This window comes from Amblyomma americanum, chromosome 2 (assembly GCF_052857255.1).
Source record: "Amblyomma americanum isolate KBUSLIRL-KWMA chromosome 2, ASM5285725v1, whole genome shotgun sequence".
In the NCBI taxonomy this organism is placed as follows: domain Eukaryota; kingdom Metazoa; phylum Arthropoda; class Arachnida; order Ixodida; family Ixodidae; genus Amblyomma; species Amblyomma americanum.
In genome coordinates, this window is record NC_135498.1 from 221,704,535 (window position 1) to 221,722,437 (window position 17,903).

Here is a 17,903-nt window from a genome sequence, read left to right on the forward strand (position 1 = left end):
TACACGAATGAACTCTTGAGTGTGTAAAAAAAATGAACAGATACTCTTCGTAAATACACATCAGTACAAAATAATTGCAGTGTCTTGGGCTGGGTAAACATTATAAAGTGAAAAGATGCAGTTAAATAAAATGAATGAATTGCCAAAACACTACTAGGAAGTTATCACAGTCAATAGGAGTATTATACTAAAGTAAAATGAGGGTACTAACATATGATAATGTAAAATAATGAGGTAGCGACTCTTGACTAAATATATATAACAAATATTTGTACCAACTTTCTCTTGGATATTATAGCATAATAAAAATTAAATAAGAAACTAAACTCATAATGTGATGCTAAACTACAGATGCTGCCTTCCCGGAGGTGCAACATCATCACTAAACTGCGACAAGCCGCTGTAGTTGCTGCACTATCAGCTGGTTTATAATCTCTTGCCGCTCAACTGCAGAAACAAGACGTGCATGGGATGCAACCGCGCTGCTCAGCTGCTGCTCTGCAATTGCTGTCTTCCATTCCAGCACAGCGGCCTGGCATGCCTGGCACTCAGCCTCTGCTGCGGCAGCCAAGCGTTGCAGGGCAGCAGATTGGCCCACGGCGGTCTCGACCAGTTGGCGTGAGCTTGTGGCGACCGTTGCCACAACACCTTTGAGCTGCTGTAGCTCCTGTTTACAAAAGGATGTCGATATCATGGACCAGCATATTAGCTCACAGTCATATATATGCAAGACAAATTGTGCAAAAGTTTGCTAATACATCCCAGGTGAAAATTTCCTGCTGGGAATCTGCTGGTTTGTACTGGTCCCAGCAGCAACTTTGCTGGTTTCGGTCTGGGCCTGCTGGTCCCAGCAGCCCACTTGCTGGTTTTGGTCTGAACCTGCTGGTCCCAGCAGCACCACTTGCTGGTTTTGTGTTGGGAACTGGTCCCAGCAGCAACCTTTTTGGTTTTGATGTCTGAGCCTGCTGGTCCCAGCAGCACCACTTGTTGGTTTTGTGTTGGCGGATTGGTCCCAGCAGCAACCTTACTGGTTTTGTACTCGATCAACTGGTCCCAGCAGTAAACCTGCTGGTTTTGTACTCGGTCAACTGAAACATATGGTTGCTTTTAAAATCAAGTAGCCGGTCGTCAGAAGGGTTCTACTGGTCTCAGTAGAGAAGAAACAGGCTTTATATTGAGATTAATATTTACTTGCCTCGAGAAAAGCTGATCAGCTGGGAATTCAACCTGGCTTGTATTGGACCAGATGACCTAGCTAGTTGGAATCCAACTAGACATGACTAGTTTCATTCGGAAGGTGTGTATTAACAGCCATTTGGCAACTGCTTCAGCGCTTGAAACTTGTGTATTTATTGGGAGACAGGTGTAACTAAATAAAAAAACACCACAGTGACAAGCTTCTGCGACAGGCTTCATGCACGGCGAGCAGTAAAAGTGGAACTTCGCCTTGTGAATTCCAACTCCAACGCTTTTCTTAAAACCATACTTCGTCGATCGAAGATCATGCCTATCAAGAATATATAATATCAGTCTGAAGCGCTTCGATTGCCTTCTAAGACAATCCATACTCCATGGCAAAATTCACAGTCAGTGCAAGTAAGTCCTCAACAGTTAAATCACTGCATTGCGTCTGATCTGACGTCTCAGGGTGCTCGGAAAAGTCAGGCAGTTGCGTGTGATCGCTAGACGATGTAGGAGTTTCCGTAGGACCTGACCAATTATAGCTGCTGCCATAATCATCCCCATCATGATGCGTGGCCTGTGGTGATGTCTGCGCTGGTGAACGTGACCGCGTAGGTCCTTGCTCTGGCGAAGCTGAGCATGTAGATCCTTGCGCTGGCGATGGTGGCGGCCGCGGAGATCCTTTTTTTTTTTTTTCTTCTTTTTGTTTTTTTTTTTTTTTTTCCTTTTTTTTTTTTTCCTTTGACGTCGGGTGCGTATCCCCTTGGACTGGCGACGATTACCGCGTAGGCCCTTCAGCTGGAGACGGTGGGCGCGCAGACATCCGAAGATAACTTCTGGTGGAACTCGGAAGACCAGCATCGCTGCCTGGGTCAAGACAACGCCGGTACCGCTTATTCCTACGGCCTATTCTTTCAGCTCACTGTGACAATAATACCACGGCCACCATCCGAATAGCACTTGAACGTCGACCGAAGAGAAGCCCTAGGCGGGGATTGCTGTTGCTTCTGCAGGATTTGGATATGTGGCTTTCTCTTTGTATCGGGCGGCCCTTACGAAAAAAAAACTCTAATTGTCCTAGCCTATTTTGCAGGAGGCCCTACAGTTACAGAAAATATACTAGTTCACTGCACTACAGTCGTCGAGTTGAACGAAGCGTCTAGTTGGATTTGGATTGGATTTAGACAACCTGAACTGGTGAAAATGCCGATGTGGCTATCCTTCAAGAGCTCTTTGAACCGATTTACGAGTAAATTAGCACATTTAATTACATGAACATGCCACTAAAACTTAATAAGTAACTGTGTATCAATTGTTTTGTTTTAAGCCAGTTTTGAAAAACTTGCTTACTGACTACCTTTTTTCTTGTCCGAAGTTGGTCGCGTCGATATTTGGAGATAGCAACATTGGGTACCCGTTTACCTTTTTTCTGTTTTCTCGGAGGGCACGGACGAGTATCGATCCCAGTTTCTCTGTTCTATCATACTGTGGCGGCTTTTAGCTTTTTAAATTACTTCGCTAATCCGAACTTATTCAGTTAATTAATCTGCGGCTGATCTGCGCTTGCAGAGTTATTAGTGATCCTTGGTGTGCATCACGCTCCGCAGACACGTGCGATGTTTGCCGTTGTCAGGTTCGTGCACGATATAGATAAGAAGTTGTACGTGCTTCCTACAAAGGATATTACTAATTCCAACCCGAAAAACAACAGACTTCAATACGCGGTCTGTGTATACCGCGTTCTGGAGAGATCCGCTGGACGGAAAGGACAGCGGTCACTACAGCGCCCAAGTCCTGATTCTAGGAGGTAATGGCTCAGTTTTGTGCACCTTAATTGCATGAGATTTTGCCACGCGAACTGGGTTACTATAATATATATGTGTGTGTGTATGTCTGAACTTCTCACTGCAGAGTCGGAGAAAGAAATCCAGGAAAGGATGGGAAAAAAAAAGACTTGCGATGCCAAAAATTCCAGATTCGCATGATTCTTCAAGTGAGACATATGAAGAGGAAACAGCAGCCCAAAAGAAGGTGTGCTTGCATTGTGCAGTGTTATATCTTGTTTCATTGTGCAATCTCGTGAAATTTAACCTGCGATGTGTTGTAGTGTATGCTTGTTGCAGCACATCCTGTTTTTAGTTTTTTCGTTCTTTAGAAGCAAGAGCGAACTCTGCCGGCATCCAAAAAAGCAGAGTATGAGACCATACTAAAAAAAAAAACATGGACGATGCCAGAAGCAAAACACTGGCAGCTCAAAGCCGCAACAGCCGCCAAGTGGTAAGTAGTACGCCTGCTTAGCTGTAAGCTGCCTTATAATTATCAGACACCTGTAAACGTCACAGATTAAATCTGAAACCGTGAATGATAATTATTTATAGGCCAAGAAGCGAGTTGGCTAAACTTATTTAGTTATTATAGCATGTTGGGAGTTATGTGCACTATGCCCTTGCAATCACCTGCTGGGTCCTACTGTGTCACACCCCTCCTTCCTTTCATATGGCAGCTTTCTCTGCAGCACCTTATTAACTGTTGTAAATACTTTTTTGCAGCCACGGCCGAGCACTGGGGTCTACAAAAGGGCGTGGACGTGGACCCCGTCGTAAAAAACATCAACAGGATCCTCAGCGAGAAGATTCAAGATGTCGTAAAATTCAAGAGGAAGGATATGCAGTGAACGGTCCATTCACATGACAATAAACATGCTAAACTGCACAAGACAAGTAGATATTCTTGCCCTCTCCTGCTGTCGAGAACATGTAATGCATTAGTACGCGTCAAAGCAGCAAGTGGGAACCTGTGTCCAATGAGCTGTGTTTGCTCGGCAGTCTCGGATGAGCAGAACTGGCACGTTGGTTTAGCTTGGGTTCATCGAATTCTGCGTGAAGGAACTAGAACAATAGAAGTGACACCAATACCATACAGCTCTGTGTTGGTGGTATTTGCCTCGTTTCTACTGATCTTATTCTTTCACACATTTTGAGAGGTCAAAGCTCATTTCAATGCCTGCTGGCCCCACTAACACCTGCTGGTCCCAGCAGCGCCTGCTGGTCCCAGCAACAACTGCTGGTCCCAGCAACAACTGCTGGTCCCAGCAACGCCTGCTGGTCCCAGCAACGCCTGCTGGTCCCAGCAACGCCTGCTGGTCCCAGCAGCTCCTGCTGGTCCCAGCAGCTGCTGGGAATCTGCCAAAATCCCAGCAGTGTTGGGACCAGCAGATTCCCAGCAGGAAATTTTCACCTGGGATGGGTTGCATGCTATTCTCCAGACCATGATGTCTGTCCCAAATTGAAATACATCAATCATCCTATGCAAGAATCAACTGCCTTTTGCATACGTACTTACTTATTCCAGTGCAACACTTCTATGTACTAACCGCAAGCGTGTTTAAAATCTTGAACACTGCAACTCACAAAGAAAAGGCCAATTGTAAAAAAACGCAGTGAGCACTAGCTAAACATTACATTTACCGCATAAAGACATTGCTTTTCTTTTTTTACAGGGAAAAGCTCTTTAAGAGAGCTCACTCCTGCTGGAAGTTGTCCGTCACAAGCACAGCTTGCACTGTTTCTCTTTCATCTCCCTCTTTTCCTACTTCTAAAATTCTCTTTTATAAGTAAAGCTTTTATAAGTGAATTAAGTCACTGCCAGATAACCTAATTGCCCGGTAGCTAACACATTGAACATGTGTCCTATTGAGTGGAACGTGGCCCGTTGATGTGTAAGTTCCCTTAATTAATGCCTTGGGGAGGAGGTAAGAGGAGCAATGCAATTGTGCAGTTGTGCTCTGTATTTTAGGAAACCACTATTTTTCGACACATACAAAAAACAGCCATACATAACAGACAACTTGCACATTGACATATAAGGTAAAATGCCTAATTGTTAGTCATCATAACTGCGAGAACACAAGAGCAAAATAAAGCGGGAAGTAAGAACAAACAGGCTTTTTGTTCAGGTGGGTGTTAGCATGTGTTTGTCAAGTTTTCTTTTGTTGGACCAGCCTTTCATTTAATCTGTACGGCTTAACTACTCAGAGTTACACGAGCTAGGTATGCCGTACTAGATGGCTGTGCGTTAAAATAAACTCTGCGAGGCTCTCTAACATGTGCTGATATCGCAAAGAAGCAAATGGGTGCATTCCGAGTCCACGTGCTGTTGATGTTGGTGAACATAGTGATCTGCAGCATGTGCCAAGCTGCAGCCAGGCCGATGCTCCTCGATAACTCTTTATTTATTGTGTTTTGTGAACGATTCTGCGAGCTAAGTCCAGTGCAAAACATCATCACCTGGCTAAGCACCTTCTGGCCTTGCATTCTTCTTCATTGCTAACAAGAATGTTGTAAAGAGGAAAACGTGTACGTACAGTCTCGGAAGCCAACTCCAAGAACTTCTCATATCCAGCTGCTATGCTGGAAAGAAAATCTTCTGCAGCAGGCCTGCATGCTGGTGTGTGCCGCTCCTGCTGGCCTGAACCTAAGAATATACACTGAAAAGACATTCTTGCTGTACTCAATTGCTGCAGTGTAGATCTCAACGCATGGCAGTGTACACAATGACGTGCAGTATGGAAGCTTGTAACCACTAGTAACAAGTCATGCACATGGTTGAACTTACGTGACAAGCCACTCGTCCCTGGCATTTCCCCAACAGATATACAGTATTGTGCGTTTTTATCGTGAAGACTTTCAAAAGTTTCCCCGCCTCAACCGCTGGCTCATTTGCAGTGAAACTGCACACAGAGCTTGCGTATTATGGTAACTTTTGTATCGTAGGAAGTTTGACAACGGTACTTACTTAGTTGAGCCGTGCATGATGCGAAAACATAATCGTCTACGTATAGATCGGCAACCAAAACCCGCAGACGATGCTTTTTCGCTGAAGGGCGGCAGTGGCGCCATCTGTTTGCGGTAGCGCAAAGCGTCACAAGGCCGTCGAGGAGAGCGTTGCAAGGAGCGCGGGCCGTTTGAATATGCCGTTCCTGTCGTTTCGTCTGCTTCTACTGAAGCGCTTACAAAATTTTCGACTAATTAAGCGGAAAAATATCAGAACAAATGATTTAACGAGGCTTTACCTTTTAAAGAATATTGTTTGCAATGCTCGCCTCGGCGGCCTTGTCGTGACGGTTTCCACTGCCCAACACAGATGGCGCCACTGCCGCCCTTCAGCGAAAAAGCGTCGTCTGCGGGTTTTGGTTGCCGATCTCTACGTAGACGATTACGTTTTCGCATCATGCACGGCTCAACTAAGTAAGCACCGTTGTGAAACTTGCTACGATACAAAAGTTACCATAATACGCATGCTCTATGTGCAGTTTCACGGCAAATGAGCCAGCGGTTGAGGCGGTGAAATTTTTTAAAGTGTTCACGATAAAAAAAAAAACGCACAACACTGTATGTTGGGACAGGGAATGCCGCCGAGGGGGCGTGACTTGGGGCAGCAGGCTGTGCTCTGCACACCACAGGCTGCGCCTCAGCAACTGATGGGGAAGTGCGCGGGGATATGAAGTGTTCCCCACCCAGCGACTGCGCAGCGGAAGATAGTGGACTGATAACCTGAACGCATAAGATGACCGCAATGAATATCGGTAATGTGATTTTGCTCTCGACATAAATAATCTCAACTAGTCACATGAGTGTTGCAGCAAAGCAAAAAATAAATGAAACAGACAGATTATATCTCAGAACCAGACAAATTCACTGGATGTCCACGAACATTCGCAATCGGACACTGTAATGCACTGAAGCCGTATTTGCGAGGACATTTTGAGCAGATAATCTATTTGGCATTTTATAAACATGTCACTTAATGTAAATCGCAGACCTTCTAGCAAGGAACTTTTTTGTGCAGTCAGAACAGAAAATTGATGCTGTTAATTATGTATTCAGAGGCACTTAATACATGTTGACCTCGATAGTCTATTAAAAAATTTGTGCCGCTGTATATATGCATTGTCTTACGGCCGGGCTTTGTTCACAGCAGGCATAATTAAAGGGTGGACTAATCATGTTTTTATATATCGAAAATTGATGTGCTCACGTCTGTCTTATATTTGTTTTTATGCATACAGATTTCTTAGGATCTCAGAAAATTACGACTAAACTTGTCTACTTTGGCCGTGCTAATCAAATAGTGAACACATGTCGCCACCGGGCTCAGCATGCAACGGCCTTGCAATCACTTCTAATCAGCCTAGATCGATATCAGGAAACATGCAGTTTTTGTCGAACATACCTCGTCAAAAAACCAGCCGCACACACCTACGGCGCTTAAGCGGCCGACGAGGGCCGACGAGGATGTGGCCCCGTAGCCCGGACAAACAGCCGCCGCCAGTGCCCCTATGAGTAAACAAGCCGCTTGTTACACAACAGCAGAGGCACGTACTGGATCATAGAGCTTACCTGTGTTCGCCGGTCATGACGGCTGCGTCGTGGCGAGAGTTATAAACTTCCATTCTCCAGAACTTCCCTCAGCGTTCAAAGCTGCGGCGAGCTCACGCTACAACAGCGCCTTAATAGCATTCGTTATCTGCGGTTTTAACACCGAAGATCCTTTCACTAGACAAGGATGCCTCTCCATGAATTCGACTAGGATAAGGCGCTGCTGTGGCGAAGCATGAGGTCCTGCAGGAGACCGATGGTCCGCTTGAGCCATTCCGGTACTTTAGATACGCTGCAATCAAAATGACGCACGGAAAGCAGGCAGACGACGCCACATTGCGCACATGCGACACCATCTAGCGGCAAAAAAGAAAACGTGAGCCAAGGAAACTGCATTAGTTGTTAACTGAGACCTTTCACACGTAGTACAACTTGTTATTAAATAACATGTATTAAAACATGTATGTTCATATATTTGTTTCATTCTTGACGCAAATTATTAACTAGTATATGGCCCCCGAACAGTCGTGACATGCACTTCCGCAAGCTGGCACACACGCCGATTGGCCGGTGTCTTTCGCCTCTTCCTCCTGACCTGCTGTCCCCGCCCTCGCCTACGTCAATTTGACGTCATCCCGCAAAAGAACGGCTCTCCAAAGGAACCGCCGCTGGATCCTGCCCCAGGTAGCGCCGCCACGGTGGCTCAATGGTTATGGCGCTCGGCTGCTGACCCGAAAGACGCGGGTTCGATCCCGGCCGCAGTGGTAGAATCTCGATGGAGGCGAAATTGTAGAGGCCCATGTACTGTGCGATGTGAGTGTACGTTAAAGAACCCCAGGCGGTCGAAATTTCCGGAGCCCTTCACTACGGCGTCTCTCATAGCCTGTGTTGCTTTGGGACTTAAAACCTCCACAAACCAAACTACATTGGGTGGCCGCGACTATGGCTGGTCGTCAACCTCGTTCGCTATTTCGGGAATTAAAAATATGTTGTGTGAGGACATTGCAACGCCCTACTGTATACTGTTTTTAAAAGCCTTGAAAAGCTCCCTTTCGTTAAACCATAACGTATATTGTGAGTGCAATGCAATAATTTTTAATGCTAACAGGTACAGCGAGGAAAGGCAGCCATTTCTGAAGCAAGGGTGCCCGCACTACATCAAACGGACACGCTCTCCATAAAGGAATCGCTCGAGATAATACCATTCATTCTTTCTATCGTTTTTGTCCAGCGCGCTTAATTCGGAAGCATTTCATCAGTGCTTCTACATTATTCTTTAAAACTTCCAGTAAATAAAGGGGAAATGAAGGGTGTGAGAATATAAGGATGTGCCCATTTCTTAAAAACACCGTTAGAAAAGTCTCAAACATCATAAACCTCTGCGCGATTAACATCTGCCATTTATATTTGCATTCGCATGAAAAAGTGCTGCGACGCAACAATCATAAACCTGGTATCTTTCATTCTTCGCCATACACTTGTTGCTTCGAAGGCGATGACACGCTGTTGTCCAGAGCAGTTTTCCATACACGAGCACACTCAAAAAAAGACGTTATGCTATGCAGCTTTTTAATTATTATTTGAAAAGCGTGCACGCATGCTACTCGATGGGACATGCGGCACATATGGACAAAGAAGTCAGGTTTCGGTTTTGGTTTCGAGAAACCAATAAGGTTTTTAATGCGCGAGTGGAAAATTTAAGCTTTAAACCAGTTTACCTTTGTGGTCGTGGATGCCAGATCAAGCTACATAAGGCAAGAGTGCAAATAGTAACGGTACGACCGTGAAATGGGTTTCTGTTTCACGTTTTAGCCATTTTACAGCGAGACGGCGGAAAATCATTTGGACTGCAAGCAACTGTGTGCGTGAATGTGTCGGTGTCGTCGGCGTGTTCTCTCGTGGATTAAGTTCCATCGGAACTGAACTTCATCGTCAACTTACGCTAAGTCTACACGATTATTTTTTACTCATTTGGTCTCCTTAAACACTCTAAGCAGAGCTGTGTGTACAAAGCAGATTATGTGCGCAGCGACAAACTTCCTATCCTTGTTTGTAAGCGGCGTTATAAGCAGCAGAAGCCACCGGGTTCTCGATGAACGCTGCTTATGTCTGTGCCGCTATGTCTTTCCGAACGCGCGGAATGGCAATCGATGTAAAACCCTTGGCGGTAAGCCACTGCCCGCGAGCTGTCTACTGGCTTTTTCGTGTTGGAAAAATAGATGCACGGCCATAAATATCGCTTAGCCCGTGAATGACAGCCAAAATGAAACTGTGGCTAGCGCCCTGTGAGCTCGATTTACTTTGCATCTCCGGAAACGCACGCTCAAGTTCTGAGGTGGATTATATCTACTTTTTAATCTTTGTGTTATGGCCCGTCCAGACCATGGAGTGCTGTTCATTGAGAGGAGTGCATTGCTTGTTAGGTGTAGACGCTCGCTCGGTGCGCATCGTGGACAGCGACGTTTCACCAAAGATTTTTGTAACACTATAGACAGGAGCACGGGACGCTTGTCAAAGCTGTAGTCAAGTGGCGCTGGAGGAGTGTTAATAGAGTGAGGGTTGAATAAAAGTCGTTGCGGGCGCGAATGGCGAGGGTGTATACAAACACCTTGAGGAACCTACGAGCCGAATCCCGTCTCCCCTTTTCGTTGCACACGTATGGATTCGTCGATACCTGTTATCCGAGCCGTTGGCCGCCGCTGGCGTGCGAGCTCTTCATTTTGAAAGCTGAGTAAAGGTGGCGTCGACAAGAGATGGCATGCATTTTACTCCGAGAGGCTCGCGCATGAACCCTGCCCACGCGTGCACAAATTTCTCCAAAAGCATTTGTGCGAGAGGCAGAGTGTGTGTTTCTGATCTCAGACTGCTATATTACGAAAACGCCACAGTAACTTGGCGCTTATTTGCGCCACGAGTGCAATTCAGCTTGCGCTGTATTATTGTCACGGCTGCGCCTTTTGATGAAGACGTTGTTTCTTTCAATGCAATAGTTACTACTTTGAGCGTGTTCGTTGCTTTCGTTGAGTTTTATAGCAGCGTTGGGTTAGGGTACCAGCATGTGAAAACCACTTCTTTACTGCTCTTTCTAGAATGGGATAGCCAGGATATGCCTTGCGTTGCAAAGCACATGTGTAGAGGTGGAGTGGGATATTGTTTTTTCAGCTCCTCTTATATTACTTTTCCCTTGCGCTGTACAGGCTAATAAGCCCGGGTGACTGACTGCAGACAACGGGTCGCAAGAATGCTTCTGAGGAAACTAGTCGGACCGTTACTTTCAGCATTTATTTCAATGTGGCGCATTATTATGGTGCATGTATCGCATATATTCCCACCCTGAATAGCTTGGAAATAAACTAAATTTGTAAGTATATTGATCGTCACGTCTTTTCTGGAGACCGTGTGGTGACCTTTTTCAACGGTTGTAGACTGTCTATAGACCGTCTACAAACAATGGTCTACTAAAAGTTCAGTAGACAGAGGTCTATAGACAAAGGTCTATAGCGTTGCAGTCAACATACCTATGGAATGAATATAGACAGTATATAGACCTACGCCTACTATACAAGTAGACTTGTCTATAGACATCTGATCGTCTATAGACAATCTACACACTTGTGTCTATTATCAGTAGACATTTGTGAAGCCGCCGCGGTGGCTGAGTGGTTATGGTGCTTGGCTGCTGGCCCGAAAGACGCGGGTTCGATCCCGGCCGCGGCGGTCGAATTTCGATGGAGGCGAAATTCCAGAGGCCCGTATACTGTGCGATGTCAGCGCACGTTAAAGAACCCCAGGTGGTCGATATTTCCGGAGCCCTTCACTACGGCGTCCCTCATAGCCTGAGTCGCTTTGGGACGTTAAACCCTCATAAACCAAACCAGTAGACATTTGTCTACAGATGGTCTATAGACCGAAGTCTATAGGATGTGTATGGCCACAAGTCTATACATCGTCTATAGACTGCATTAGACCTTTGTGTGTATACTCTCTATTGACCTATCTACTTTCAGTTGACATTTGTCTATAGACAAAGGTAAACTAAATGTGTATGGCCACAAATATATGGATTGTCTATAGACTAGTTTGTAGGATTTGTCGATAGAAAATCTCCAAAAGGTACCGCATCAGGGTTCGCGCCAGAGATGTGTCCCCCAGCAGGGTACGCTAAATATTGTTCAAAGCTAACAGCGAGGACACAATTTGGGAAGGCAAAACCTCCCCTCTCCCGTGGTTGTCCAAGAAAAAGCTCGGTTCCGCCTGACGGGAAAAGAAACTGTAGTCTACACTTGCCTTATGACAAGGAGGGGTAGTTTAACAATGTGCAAAGGTACCAGAAGGCACCCAGCATGAAGGACTGAACAAGGGAGCGCCTCTCAAGCAGAGGCAGGTCAAATGTCTGCACTCTTCGCACGCGAAGTGTAATGCCCCCTACGATGAAGACCACACTCCATTCCATATTCCAGCGCAGTCGTAGGTCACACCTAAAATTCGGATTTGTGCGCACTGCTGCAAACGTACCACAGATGCGATACAAGTCTGGGGAGACCCCACAAAAAAGTAATGACTCCTCGAGCAATTAAGAGCAGCCCCAGACAAGGAGAAGTACTCAGGAATAGCATTTAAAACTTCAAGGAGGCAACATGGAATCAAGTACATCAAATACTGTACTTTCCCGGCCATCGAGGAACAGAGTGCTGGAAATATCCTTGTACATCTCTTTAATGGAGAATCAGGAAGAAAGGTTGGAACCGAATGCATCCAGCGTACCATAAATATGCTCGTGCCCTAAAAATCTGAAGCTGTTCTCTTGATAGAAGGAAACAACAAGACCCTGAGCGCTCCGCAGGATAGCATACTCTAGGATATGTCACATTACGCACGATAAGCTATGTATTTCACGACCTGTGATGGAGTAAACCTGGCGGCAGGAAATGAGGGAGGGGAGGAGAGCCGGTAGATGGTTTATGGAGGTTTACCGTCCCAAAGCGACTCACGCTATGAGGGACGCCGTAGTGAAGGGCTTCGGAAATTTCGACCACCTGGGGTTCTTTAACGTGCACTGAAATCGCACAGTACGCGGGCCTCTAGAATTTCGCCTCCATCTAAATTCGACCGCCGCGGCGGGAATCGTACCCGCGTCTTTCGGGTCAGCAGCCGAGCGCCATGACCACTGAGCCACCGCGGTGGCTAAGAGAGAGCCGGTAGGCGATGAAAGAGCAATTTTGCTAACATACCCCAAACCCCACTCCATGAAGCTGTGTATGAAATCTCAGCGATGGCATCACTGGTTGACCTCAGTATGGTGGCAGTATTCCCGATCACATTCGCACAAAAATTTCAAGCGACCGTTCGTCGTACAGCGTTCCAGGTGAATCATCATCATCATCATCAGCAGCAGCAGCAGCAGCAGCTTTACTACACCCACTGCAGGGCAAAGGCCTCTCCCATGTCTCTCCAATTAACCCTGTCATTTGCCAGCTGCAGCCACGGTATGCCCACAAACTTTTTAATCTCATCCGCCCACCTAACCTTCTGCCGCCCCCTGCTACGCTTACTTTCTCTTGGATTCCACTCCGTTACGCTTAAGGACCAGCGGTTATCTTGCCTTCGCATTACATGCCCTGTCCAAGCCCATCCATTTCTTCCTCTTGATTTCGACTAGGATGCCATTAACACGCGTTTCTTCCCTCACCAATTCTGCCCGCTTCCGGTCTCTTAACGTTACACCTACATTTTTTTTCCATGGCTCGCTGCGTCGTTCTTAACTTAAGCTGAACTCTTTTCGTTAGCCTCCACGTTTCTGCCCCGTAGGTGAGTACTGGTAAGATACAGCGGTTGTACACTTTTCACTTGAGGGAAATTGGTAAACTTCCACTCATTATCTGAGAGAACCTGCCATATGCGCTCCGCCCCATTCTTATCCTTCATTCTTATCCATCCCATTCTGATCCGGATCAGCTGTCACTACCTGCCCTAAGTAGATGTATTCCTATACAACTTCCAAGCTCTTGCTGCCAATTGTGAACTGCTGTTCTCTTGCTTGACTGTTGAACATTACCTTGGTTTTCTGCATGCTAATTTTTAGACCCAGCGTTCTGCTCTGCCAGTCTACCTCATTGATCATGATTTGCAGTTCACCTCCAGAGTGACTCAGCAAGGCAATATCATCAGCGAATCGCAGATTATTTATGAATTCTCCATTTACTCTTATTCCCAACTGCTCCCAATTCATGCCTCGGAATGCCTCCTGTAAACAGGCGGGGAAGAGCATTGGCGAGATCGTGCCTCCTCGCTTGACGCCTTTCCTTATTGCAATTTTATTGCTGACTTTACGGAGGACTGTAGTAGCTGTGCGGTTGCTATATATATATATATATATATATATATATATATATATATATATATATATATATATATATATATATATATATATATATATATATATATATATATATATATATAATATATAAATATATATATATATATATATATATATATATATATATATATATATATATATATATATATATATATATATATATATATATCAGTATTTTGACATAAGGCTCTTCTACCCCCCGATTACGCAATGCCTGTATGACTGCTGAGGTTACCACTGAGTCGAATGCTTTCTCGTAATCAATGAAGGCTATACATAGAGGTTGGTTATATTCTGTGCATTTCTCTACCACCTGATTGATGGTGTGAATATGATCTATTGTGGAACATCCTTTACGAAAGCCTGCCTGATCATTTATTTGGTTGATTAAAGTCTAAGGTTGCCCTGACTCTATAGCGATTACTGTCGTAAATGCTTTGTAGGCAGCAGATAGTAAGCTGATCAGTCTGTAATTTCTCAAGTCCTTGGTGCCTCCCTTCTTATGAATTAAGATAATGTTTGAATTCTTCGAAGCTTCTGGTACGGTCGAGGTTATAAGGCATTGCGTATACAGGGTGGATAGTTTTTCTAGCAGGATGTTCCCACCATCTTTCAATAGATCTGCTGTTACCTGATCCTCCCCAGCTGCTTCCCTCTTTCCATTGCTCCTAAGGCTTTCTTTACTTGCTCTTTCGTTACTGGCGGGATGACGCATTGCTGTACACTGTCTTTCTCATTAACGCTCTGATTACATTGGCTACTATACAGATTTTTGTAGAACTCTTCGGCTACGTTAACTATCGTATCCATATTGCTTATGACATTGCCCTGCTTGTTCCTTGCCGCATACATCTGGTTTTTACCTATGCCTAGTTTTCTCTCCATTGCTTTCAGGCTACCTCCGTTCTTTAGAGCATGATCGATTCTCTCCATGTTAAAGTTCCTTATGTCGGCTAGCTTGCGCTTATTTATAAACTTCGATAGCTCTGTCAGTTCTATTCTGTCGGTAGGGTTAGACGCCTTCATGCTTTGGCGTTTCTTAATCGGATCTTTCGTCACCTGAGATAGGTTTCCGGTATCCTGTCGAACTGTCCTACCGCCTACTTCTACTGCGCACTCCGTAATAATTGCTGTCAGATTATCGTTCATTGTATGAACACCAAGATCGTCTTCCTCAGTTAAAGCCGAGTATCTGTTTTGCAGAGCTATCCTAAATTCCTGTACTTTCCCTCTTACGGCTAACTCGTTAATGGACTTCCTCTTCACTAGCTTCTTCCGTTCCCTCTTCAATTCTATGCTAATTCGAGACATTACCATTCTGTGGTCGCTACAACGTACCTTTCCGAGGACAGCCACATCCTGAACGATGCCAGGTTTAGCGCATAGTATGAAGTCGATTTCATTTCAATCTCACCATTGGGGCTCTTCCAGGTCCACTTCCTGTTTTCTCGTTTGCGGAAGAAGGTATTCATGATCCGTAAATTATTTTTATCTGCGAATTCGACTAACAACTCTCCCCTGCTATTTCTAGAAAATATCCCATAGTCACCTACCGCGTGGTCGCCAGCCTGCTTGTTGCCTACCTTCGCATTGAAGTCGACCATCAGTACAGTGTACTGTTATTTTACTTTATTCATGGCGATTATACGTCCTCATAGAAACTTTCAACGCTCTGGTCATCATGGATGCACGTAGACGCGTAGGCCTGCACCACTTTCTGCTTGTACCTCCTATTCAGCCTAATTACAATAGCTGCTGCCCTCTCGTTAATACTATAGAACTCCTCTACGTTGCCAGCTATATCCTGATGAATGAGGAATCCCACACCTAGTTCTCGTCTATCCTCTAACCTGCGATAGCGCAGTATGTGTCCATCCTTTAGTACTGTATACGCCTCACCTGTCCTTCTAACTTCACTAAGCCCCATGACATCCCATTTAATTCCAGCTAGTTCCTCGAACAGCACTGCTAGGCTAGCCTCACTGGATAAAGTTCTAGTGTTAAACGTTGCCAGGTTCAGATTCCACGGGCGGCCTGTCAGAAGCCAGAAAGTCTTAGCACCCTCCGCTGCGTCACAAGTCTGACCCCCTCCGTGGTCAGTTGCTCCGCAGCCGCTGGGGACTGAGGGCCGAGGGTTTATTGGTTCGATCATAGAAGGTTGTGGCCAAGTACTACATCAGGGTAGCCAAGTCCTGTTCTGGTGAGGGATTGCGTTGTCGGTTCTGGTCACCGAGATCAGGCCGCACCCCAGGCCTCGTTATGCAATTCCATCGACGCGCGGATTTTTTTTTTTTTTTTTGAATGACGGGAAGTCAATTGTCACCGAAACCAAGGAGCAGAGGGAATGTCTTTTTTATTTTGTAGTTTTTGTCAACGGGAGATTAATAAAACCACAACAAAAATACAACCACATGCCGACGGTGAGATTCGAACCCACGACCTCCGAATTTCTTCTAGTAAATGTAGTAATTTGCCCAAACGGAAATGAAGGACCGATTTTGGCACCAATTTTGGCCACTCTTATGTCATCGGTGGTCCTTTAATGGCGTGCTGCATGAAAGCGTAGAAAAGCTCTACAGCGACCTCCCGCAAAAACTAGCTTTAATAATAATTGGTTTGGGGGGAAAGGAAATGGCGCATTATCTGTCTCATATATCTTTAGACACCTGAACCGCGCCGTAAGGGAAGGGATAAAGGAGGGAGTGAAAGAAGAAAGGAAGAAGAGGTGCCGTAGTGGAGGGCTCCGGAATAATTTCGACCACCTGGGGATCTTTAACGTGCACTGACACCGCACAGCACACGGGCGCCTTAGCGTTTTTCCTCCATAAAAACGCAGCCGCCGCGGTCGGGTTCGAACCCGGGAACACCGGATCAGTAGTCGAGCGCCCTAACCACTGAGCCACCGCCGCGGGGCCAAAAACTAACTTTCTGACGTGTAATTGCCTGTACTCGTTACAGTCGGATGAAGATCGAGGCATGGTTCGTTGTAATGCGTGAACACTATTTCCTGTCAAAAGCATGCTATGCTGTATGTACTGTGTTCAAAGAGCGCAGAAATGTGTCCTTACAGAAGAAAAAAAAAGCCATGAAAAAAAAGCTACGTAATGATTACCTTACGAAGCACGCTGAAGACATTGCGGATAACACCAATCTTTGTCCCAACTTTTTTTCTCTGCCAGGATACGTAAGAGTTACTGCCAGTTAGACGCAATTGTGTATGAACGGGGTACTTGGCAGAAGTGCCTCGCTGAATTTATTCAAAGGCAGCTAGCCCTAATGTCTGAGGACGATCTTTTCCAGGTAAGAAATTGCGCGCAAGCAACATAATTCTTGTCAAATATGCCTCTTCCATCAACGTTAAATATATGTTCTATTCGATTCATAACGACGAACTGCTAACGAGTGTCAGTGAATGCATCGACCGACAAAGCCTGCTTGCCTTTCAAAACGCTTCCGGGATGTCGGGAAACCAGGATCACTTGCCCTCTGTTTACCTTTAGCTCAGCAATTTTTATCCAAAACAATGGCATTTGTATTCGCTCCTATGTTGCACTCATACTCAATGATATCTATCTAGGCAAATGTGACCGTGTCTCAACGACTCTCTGCAGGCAGCAAACGCTGTAAGGACATTTAGAACTGTTGATATTACCTTGTGTTTATTGACTCCGCTAGAACGAAATTCCAGCTGAAGTTTCCCTTATTTTGTTAATTTTTTCTGACTGCATCACCTCAGTTGGATCACTCACGAATTTCTTGTTTTTAACCGCATCAGATTTCTAGACCTTGGCCTGTACTTCATCCTGCACGTGTTTGTTGGCCTGAAATTCCCGCGGTAATAAGCCGCCGCTCCCGTATGGATCAAGCCATTCAAACCTAGTAAAAACAGGTACCATGCCGCCATGCTTCAAACGCTCCGTACCTAATTCTTGCTGTCATAGATAGGACTTAAGCTTCACAGAACGGGT

General features: G+C 45.4%; 1 protein-coding gene and 2 long non-coding RNA genes across 3 annotated transcripts in view; 1 reads left to right on the forward strand and 2 right to left on the reverse strand.

Annotated features, from left to right (window-relative positions):
- Positions 1–17,903, reverse strand: part of LOC144120381 (potassium channel subfamily K member 18-like) — a 96,522-nt gene that overhangs the window by 9,091 nt on the left and 69,528 nt on the right. The gene's annotated exons all lie outside the window — the stretch shown is intronic.
- On the reverse strand, positions 539–11,271 carry LOC144122184 (uncharacterized). Its single transcript, XR_013312834.1, has 4 exons — positions 7,581–11,271; positions 7,414–7,517; positions 5,546–5,668; positions 539–667 (listed from the first exon to the last, which is right to left on the reverse strand). It is a non-coding gene; the product is annotated as an uncharacterized LOC144122184 (long non-coding RNA).
- LOC144122183 (uncharacterized) lies at positions 2,604–3,885 on the forward strand. Its single transcript, XR_013312833.1, has 3 exons — positions 2,604–2,989; positions 3,094–3,459; positions 3,732–3,885. It is a non-coding gene; the product is annotated as an uncharacterized LOC144122183 (long non-coding RNA).